This window comes from Mus caroli, unplaced genomic scaffold (genome assembly GCF_978045245.1).
Source record: "Mus caroli unplaced genomic scaffold, Mus_caroli_1 scaffold_11, whole genome shotgun sequence".
In the NCBI taxonomy this organism is placed as follows: domain Eukaryota; kingdom Metazoa; phylum Chordata; class Mammalia; order Rodentia; family Muridae; genus Mus; species Mus caroli.
The window spans coordinates 61,579,463-61,588,846 of NW_028227266.1; positions in this window are offsets into that span (position 1 = coordinate 61,579,463).

The window sequence follows — 9,384 nt, forward strand, 5'->3', positions numbered from 1 at the left end:
TATCAATAAACGTATGAACAGTAGCACTTTAACCACAGCCCCAGGCCCTGCTGAACCTTTGAGGACTGTCAGTTCTGGGAGGCTGAGCTCTGCTGTCCCAGCCCCAGCAGCAGCCTGCTCCCCTTCACTAGAACATCTTGTCCCACCTCTCTGTGTACTTTTCCCTTTCAAATTCATATTGTCCTCTCTGTCTCTCTGTCTCTGTCTCTGTCTCTCTCTCTCTCTCTCTCACACACACACACACACACACACACACACACACACACACAATGTCTCAATGTCTCTTTCCCTCCCTCCTTTGGCCCCTTCTTCCCTCTCTGCTTCTCTGCTTCCCTTTCCAACCCTACTCTAGTCAGGTCTCACTGTCACCCTGGCTGGCCTGGAACTCCCAATGTAGACCAGGCTGGCCTTGAACTCATAGAGATGTGACTGTCTCTGCCTCCAGAGTACAGGGGATCAAAGGCATATTCAGCCATACCCAGCTAATCTAAACTCAATGAAATATGTTGCCTTCTCTTTAGAGTCTTCTGGGACTGCACCCCACCTAAGTATCTAGGTGACAAATTCCTTCTCTAGGTAGTCATACAGTTCATATTAGAACTGAGATCTCCTAGGCCCATTCCCTCTCTCCCCTCCCCACCCCTCGTCCTTCCCTTCTCTGATTAGCCAGGTGTTGTAGCTCACATCTGTAATCTCAGAACTTTGGAGTCAGAGTCAAGGGAGCTACCCCAAGTTCAAGGCCGATCTGTACAATAGAGTAAGACCATGTTTTAATCCAGAGACCAGAGCATCTCTCAACTCTCATCAGAAAACCTTCTCCTTGCCACAGATGACAATCAACACCGAGACCCTCGGCTGATCAACACGCAGAGAATGAGACTGTGGAGTGTTCAGCACTAAATGGGACATTCCCACCCCTCCCTCCCAGGTACAGAGATCTTTGTGGAAGAGGAGCTGGAAAGAGTCTAAGAGCAAGGGGGCAGTCAATAACATTAAGGAGATAGTGTTTTCCAGACATGATGGGGGAAGTTGCACACATGAACCCACAGTGATTGTGATAACATGCCAAAGACTTATTCAACTCAAGCCAGACAAAATCCTAGCCTAGAGGGAGAAGGTGGCTATGAAAGCCCACTGCTAGCTCAGGAACTCTTGGCATTTGATTGCTGCTGAAAGGGGAGGAGTCAATTTTCTTTAAGTATGTGACTCCTGTGTCTGATACACACCAAGGCACACTCCCTAATCAGGCTAGGCAACAAAACCTGGAGGAGGAGAGGGGGGAGGAGGAGGAAGAAGAGGAAGGGGTGGGGAAGGGGAGTAATCTCAAACTTGGATGGGAAGGGATGGGAGGGTGGAGAGTGGTTAAAGGAGGTTGGGGGTGAATATGCTTAAGATGCATTCTAGATAGTTCTCAAAGAATTCATAAAAGTGTTGTTTAAAGAGAGGTTAATGAATTAAGCTAGCAAGCTCCTTGAGAGTGGCATACATTTACTGTGCTAATCTGCTGAACACCAAGAGTCTAGCCACACACATGGGTGTTTCTCCTAGTAATGGCACGATTGACTCAAGAGCTACAGCTCACTGCTATTGCCTAGCATCCCAAGACATTACTGCAGACTGCTAGCTCAGGAAATGAAGAAATTGTATGCATATGTGTATGTGTGTGTGTGTGTGTGTGCTTGTGTGCATACTGGCTATATACATGTGTATGCATGAATGTGGTTAGCTAAAGGGAAAACCTCAGTTGTCATTCCCCAAAATGCTATCACCTTTGAGACAAGGAATCTCATTACGTTTGACTGTCAGACCAGCTAGTCTCTGGGATACTTTCACCTCTGACCTGACACCACTCCTGGCATTTTTACATAGGTTCCAGGGCTCAAACTCAGGTTTTCAACTTGCAAGGCGAGGCTTTGCTAGTGGAGCCACCCACCTCCCCACAGGTTTTTGTGGTTTGATTTAAATTTTTTAAAAAAAATTTATAGTGGTTCAAAATGTACCCATCCAGCCTGTTCGTTATCTCTCACTTTCAGAACAGTAATTAATAAGAAATAAGACATGCTCATTTAAAAATAAGCCTTGTGTTAAATGATTTGCCCAGCTGGAGGCTAACGTGTTCTGAGCATATTTTAGTAGGCTAAGGCGAAGCATGATGCGTGGCAGGTTGGATGTATTAAAAGCAACTCTTTTAAGACTGTGGTGGTTTGAATATGCTCGGCCCAGGGAGTGGCACTACTAAGAGGTGTGGCCTTGCTGGAGTCGGTGTGACCTTCTTGGGAGGAAGTGTATAAATGTGGGGGTGGGCTTTGAAACCCTCCTCCTAGCTGCATGGAAGTCAGTCTTTTTCTGGCTGACTTTGGATCAAGATGTAGAACTCTTGGCTCCTTCTCCAGCACTGTGTCTGCCATGCTTCCTGCCATGAAGATACTGGACGGAACCTCTAAACCTGTAAGCCAGCCCCAATTAAATGTTGTTCCTTATAAGAGCTGCCCTGGTCATGGATATTGTACACTTGCGTGCAGGAGCCCACAGAGGCCAAAGAAAGGCATCCCATCTGGAGGATGCTCGAGACTGAAAATGGGTTCTCTGGAAGAGCAGCAAACACTTTTAACCTCTGAGCCACTTTTCCATGCCCTTAAATATGTTATTTTATTTTACTTTATGTGCATTGATGTTTTGCCTGCATATATGTCTGTCTGAGAGTATCAGATCCCTTGGAACTGGAGCCACAGACAGTTGTGAGCTGCCATGTGGGTACAGGGAATTGAACCCATGTCCTTTGGAAGAGGAGCCAGGGATCTTAACTACTGAGTCATCTTTCCAATTCCCCCTCCTTCACCCCCAGCCAGCAATGTATTTTTGAATGATGTTTTCAACTTATGATAGGGTTTTCAAGACTTAACCCTATTGTACGTAGGGAGAGATATTTGTATTTGTTTATCTGGTTTGTTTGTTTAGGTTTTAGGGGACAGGGCCATATGATACAAGTTTAAGCTGGTGGAAAATATGATGTCCTTCTGTCTGAGCCTCCCCCATATAAGGATGACACGTGCATTATTACTGCACCAGGTATGAATATCTTCTAAAGGAAAGGAGCTTCAGATAAGCCTTCTGATTCATCACAGGTTCACTTATGGCCTTAATGGCCTCAGAGCAAACATTTATTTTCCTAAAATTAGTAATATATCCATGGCTTAAATCAAACAGAGCTAGTCCCCAGCCCCCTGGAATTAAATCCTAAGCTTGGAACAGGTCTTACAGTCCTTTGACAGTCCTTCATTGTACCTAAGAAAGTTCTTAGAAAGTATTTCCTGGGCCATTAAGATAGCTTAGTAGGAATAAGAGCTTGCCACCAGACCTGGCATTTGAATTCAATCCCTGGGGATCGCGTGATGGAAGGAAAGCACCAACTTCCACAAGTTGTCTGTCTTCTGACATTCACACACAGAGGCACACCTACACAAACAAATAAAATGTAATGAGTAAAATCAACCTTAAAACATTTCCTGGGTAGGTGTTAAGCATGGTACAGCGTATGCTGTATAAAGTCTTACTGTTGGCATGAGTGGGTGCTGAGGAGGGCTTCACTGTTTCAGACAGGGTAGGAACTAAAAAAGTATTTTCCATTTAGAAGCACATCAAGGATAGTCTATGAGGCTTGATGTCAGAGCTATGGGATGGCCAAGAACATCTGGAATCTGAATTCTCTACAGCACTGCTGCTCTTAATTGTTTGCAGCTCCTAATAGAAAATAGTCAATAGTCCCAAAGTCAGCCTAGCTCTTCCGCAAGACGTGTCGTGAGCTCCCTCTCCTTCTTAGCTTGGGCAGACCAGTGAGAAATTAGTGAATTTAGAAGTGACCCAAACCCTGAACCAACTGCCCTAAGGATGCCCGAGATGCATCAGTTGTAGACATTCATGGAGAATGATAGGAGAGACACAGTTATTCACAGCAAACAGTCTTTGATTAGATCTATCCCACCCTGTCACGACAAGCAGCTAGGCCATTACAAACTACAGATCACCACTTAGGCTAATGTAGTTTGTTTGCCCGACACCCCCAAGAGCCTTTCATCTGTCTGCAGAGAGGACACATAGACCAGTTTTGTTGTACGCTAAGTCAGAGCACCCAGGTCTCCCATAATGCTTTAGAAGACTGGTCTCAAGAGACAGCTGCATGCATACCCACACACACATATGATATAACACACATAATAACACTATTATTTTGAGGCAGAGTTTCATGTAGCCTAAGCTGGTTTCAAATTTCCTGCATAGTTGGGGTTAACCTAGAACTCCTAATCCTCCTGCCTTTATGTTCCAAGAAATTACAGGCGTGAGCCACCACACCATTTATGCTTCCATGAGGATCAAATCCAAGCCTTTGGGCATGCTAGACATTCACTCTATCAACCAAGCTACATTTCCAGCCATATATGTCTTTGGTAGAATAGTGAGTAAACCCTGAGCACCAATGAAAATAAGGTATGCAGCCTTCTGTTTTCTTTTCTTTGCTCTGCTTCTCAGGACTCCTCTCCTCTGTATCTATAAAAACAAACAAACAAACAAACAAACAAACAAAAACACCTTTTGCCAAATCCAGAGTGGCTATGTGAGCAAGCTGAACCTGTAAACTCTGAACTCACACGGAGAAATACTAGTTTCACAGTGAGTGGTTTGTGTTCAGGACATAGGAACTCAGGAGCTTGGAAGTGATGGTGTCTACTACATTGTCTGGGCAGCAAAGCCAGAACACAGAAAAAAAGAAAGTAGACTGAGGTATTTATTGGGCATGCCCAGCACTCAAGTGGGACAAGATGACAAACGAGTATTGATTACCTTTGTTTGAAATATAATGTATTTAGCGTATTTAAATTTACACACATTAATTTTTTCTTACCGTTTATTTATGTACATATACATGTCACAGTACGTGTGTGGAGATCAGAAGACAACCTGTTAGATTTGATTTTCTCTTTCCACCCTGAGGGTTCTCAGGGTGGAGCTCAAGTTGTCTGCCTTGCTGAGCCATCTTGCCAGCCCTGTATAATTTAATTTTAATAAAAACTGTTACTGGCAAAATTCCTATAAACTTCACCATCTGCTTTTGTAAACTGGTATGTGATAGCATGCTACCAACTAAAATGAGTATTTGCTAGTCAAATCCAAATATAAATCCAGGGTTTGTATTATAGCGGATACAGAGCTTTCTCCTCTAATCCTCCATCACTAGCTCTTGGAACATCAATTCTTTGCTATAATGCTTAGATCCAGGCTCATCCAACCTCCAACCCACAGTCTGAACGAAGCCTGGGACGGCTATGAGTGCCCCCAGCAGAAAACCATGAACTTACTTACATAAGTCATCATGAGAATTTTTTTTTTAACTTGATTGTGGAGTACCCAAGTATAAAGATTGTGGATAACAACATCGTGTCACAACAAGCAGAGACTGACCATCGCATTCCCCATGACATCTGTCCCAAAGATTTCCTCTCTCAAAGAGCAGCTGCCTCTCTCCCCATGCCCACTTCTCAGTCCCTCTGGGCTCTACTCTCAGCCATCAGCTTTAGGACATCAGACCCTTACACAACAGTCAGCATTTTCCAAACTGAACTGTTTGTTTCTGCCTGAACTTGCTCTTCCTCCAGCCTCTCCACCGACTTCACACCCTAACCACAAAGAACTGTTTGTTCCCTATTGCTATTGATGCTACCCTGCTCCCTCTGTTTACCCGCTGTAAACTGTTAGTGCAGTGGCTCTCTACCTCAGCTACCTTCCCAAAAAATGCAAAGCTGGGTACCACAGGCAGCAATCCAGATGTGGCTGGCAAGAAATATGGCCTGGGCAGTGGCAGGGTGGGAGAAGCAGCTAAAAACAAAAACAAAACAAAAACCAGCCTCCCAGTGGACTGTGAAATCCTTCTAGTGGACTTTGACGATACAAACCTGCGTTCATGCCATACTTTCATGTTCTCCCGGAACGCTTACTGAGGTCATTAGCAGTAGTGTGGACACGAGATTAGATCCCAGTGGGGGCTACCCAGGTGTTCTCCCACCAAGCTATCCTCAGAGCCTGTGATTTATTATTGTTGTTTTTCCTTTTAAAAAATATATAGCTGGCTGTGGTGGCATGTTCTTTTAATCTCAGTATTGAGGAGGCAGAGGCAGGCAGGTCACTGTGAGTTTAAGGGCAGCTTGGCCTACATGGCAAGTTCCAGGACTACAGAGAGAGAGACCCTGCCTCAAAAAAAATTGTTAATATTTGTAATGTATGTGTGTATGTGCCTGGATAATGTGTGCCATGTGTGTGCGGGGGGCCACAGAGGCCAGAAGAGGACATCTGAGTTTCAGCCCATTTTGAGCCACCTTGTATGAAAGCTGGGAACCAAACCCAGGTCCTTTACAAGAACAACAATGGCTCCTAACCACTGAGCCATCTCTCCTGTGCCTTTGTCTGTTTCTCTTTTTCAAGACAGGGTTTCTCTGTGTAGTCCTGGAACTCTCTCTGTAGACCAGGCTGTCCTCGAACTCACAGAGACTTGCTTGCTTCTGCTTCTTGAGTGCTGGGATTAAAGACATATGCCACTATACCTGGCTTACCTATATTTTGAAATTAAAAAAAAAAAAAAGAAAGAAAGAAAGAAAAAAGAAAAATGTCATCTCCCATTGTCTGTCTCTAAAGTTCTGACAGAAATACAGGGAGGGATGAGTCCAGGCAGTCAGATCTTTGGGCACTACTTCAATGGTGGGCCCTAACATGGGGACTCATGTTGGGATGCCTGGATCTGTGATTGGGCTGGGTAATTCACCAAGAACTGTGTGGGCCCTTGGCGTTTCTCTGCCTTTGCCTGGCAGCAGAGCTACAAAGTTGCAGCCCAGGCTGGCCTTGAACTGTTAATCCTCCGGCCTCCATCTGTTCAGTAGATTCCGCTGGCCTGTACCACACACCCAGCTGTTGTTTTTCATTGTCTGCCGAGATCAGCTGATTCTGCCTCCCAGACCACTGCATGTCTGGGTATCCACTGTCCTTCCCCACCTCCTAGATTACCATAATGGCTTCTGGATTGGCCTCCCCCAAGTCAGTTTCTCCTCTCACATCCCAATTCAACAACCAAAGCAGTCTTTTCCAAATGCAGGTCTGGTCATGTTTTACACCCACTCTTAAGTCATCATTGCAACAAGCGTTGTTAGTTCCGCAGCATTTAGACACAAAGTATATCAAGTTGTTATCCCTCCAGGGCAAGTTAGGTTGACGTCCAGCATCCATTTTCCAGGAGAGTGACTTGATACTGTGTTTTTCTTTCTGGGATCATTTAGGAAATCTAGGTTAAAAGTTCTATAGGCCAACAAGATGGCTCAGTGGGTAGTCTCTTGCTGCCAAGCCTGACAACCTGTTTGATTCCTGGGACCTGCATAGCAGAAGAAGTTACTAACTCCTACAGTCAACCTTTAACCTCCACGTGCCATGCAAGCGTGTGGTCACCGTATATACATGTGTACATATAGGCACGATAAATAAACAAGTGTAATTTTCAAAATTAAATCTGAAGTTCTGAGCATATGGATTCTTTTGGTCTTTGCTGAGATACTCAGGTCTTCCAATCCCAATAGGACATGATAATCTTTATACTTCTCTGACACTCATTTTGAGGTCTAGTATCTCTTGGCTACTTTCAGTCTGGGACAGTGTGAGCCACTGCTTGCCCAGGAATCTACCACTCCGGACCTACTATGTCCCTTCGTTGTCTTAGGGAAACTGACTCTGACTTTTCAAGACAGGATGACTTCCTCCCAGAGGAGCCAGTCTCAGAGGTCAGCAGAAAGTCCTATTGCTGGAGGGTGCCTGGGTGGGCAGCCTAAAGCAGTTCTCCAGAGGAGAGTCCTAGTCCTGGCTTGGCCTGAGCAAGTAAAAGAGCCCTAGGCCAGTCTCCTCCAAATTGGGTAGAGCCAGTGAGCCCTAACTGGCATTTGTAGGCTCCAGTGAGGCCCTGCCTGGGGTCTTATCAATACATTTGTCCTTCACTTGACCCTGTTCAGTTACAAAATGATAGGAGGAAGGCATGTTGGCCAATGATTAAACACGCCATTGTTCCATTAGTTACATATTTGAAAACTTTTACATTAACCCAAGGAGCTCAGAGGAGCTGGGGGTTTGGAGGGCGCTCTTCTGGTCTACTCAGCATGTCTCTCCCTCGGCAACCTTCTTGTCCTCCTGTAGTCACTCCCCTGTATGTGCATATGCAGGACCACAGTTCTCCCTGCTCCCCAGAAGGCCTGCAGAAGGATGCTCACCCCAGTCCTTCTGCCCCAGTGTTTCCTCAGCCTCCTTCCACTGCAGGAAGCTCCTGTTTTCCACTCGATGCTTACTGTTTTTTGTTTGTTTGTTTGTTTTTGTTTTGTGTTTTGTTTTTTGTTTTTTGTTTTTTCAAGACAGGGTTTCTCTGTGTAGCCCTGGCTGTCCTGGAACTCACTCTGTAGACCAGGCTGGCCTCGAACTCAGAAATCCGCCAGCCTCTGCCTCCCAAGTGACGTCATTTTCTCCAAACAGCTTCCAAAGTCATCTCTCCAAAATGTCTGACCATCCACCACTGTGCTAGCATTGACCTTTATCTGTGTAGTCTCATCTTCCTCCCACCTCGCACACAACATGCTTATCTCATGCTGGGGATTTTATATGAGTAGGAAATGTGGTTTGCATCCTCGAGTGTTTTTACAAGCCCAGTACATGCCTGGTGTGCTGACCCGTTACCCTAGCGCTTGGGAGAGGAAGGCAGGAGGATCAGGAGCTCAAGAGCAGCTTGGCTACCTAGTGAATCTGAGGCCACCCTCCCTTATATGACAATCTCTTTTAAAAACAATGAAAACAACTCAGACCTATGTTAAATGGGTTTCTAGAGTTCTGGGGTTCTGAGGGGTGGTTGGTAGGAAACCCAGTAGGCTTTCTTTTTCTTAATCTCTTTTACGCCTGCCATTTTCCCTCTTCAGGTGGCGTCTTCCATGGACACCCAACGTAAACCATGAGAGCAGAGATGTTCTACTGAAAGCAGAGAGGGCAAAGGTCAAGATGGAAACAGAGAGCAATGCCATAACAATGTTTTCATTGTGCAGATAAGACAGCCAAGGCTGAGGGCCTTTCTATCTCACAGACATTTAACTTTGCCCTACTTTGTCACTTTGGATCGGGAACGTGTATCTCAGTGGCAGATCACTTGCCTGGCATCTGTGAAGCCCTGGGTTTGATCTACGGAACTCCAAATGAATCAAGAAAATAAACACACAAAGTGAAAGAAATTTAAAAATAATGTTACTTCTCCCATCCCTATCTTCAGGACTTGTCACAGGTTCACAAGAAGCAGTGGTCTCTCTTTAAAGACTTTGTGGG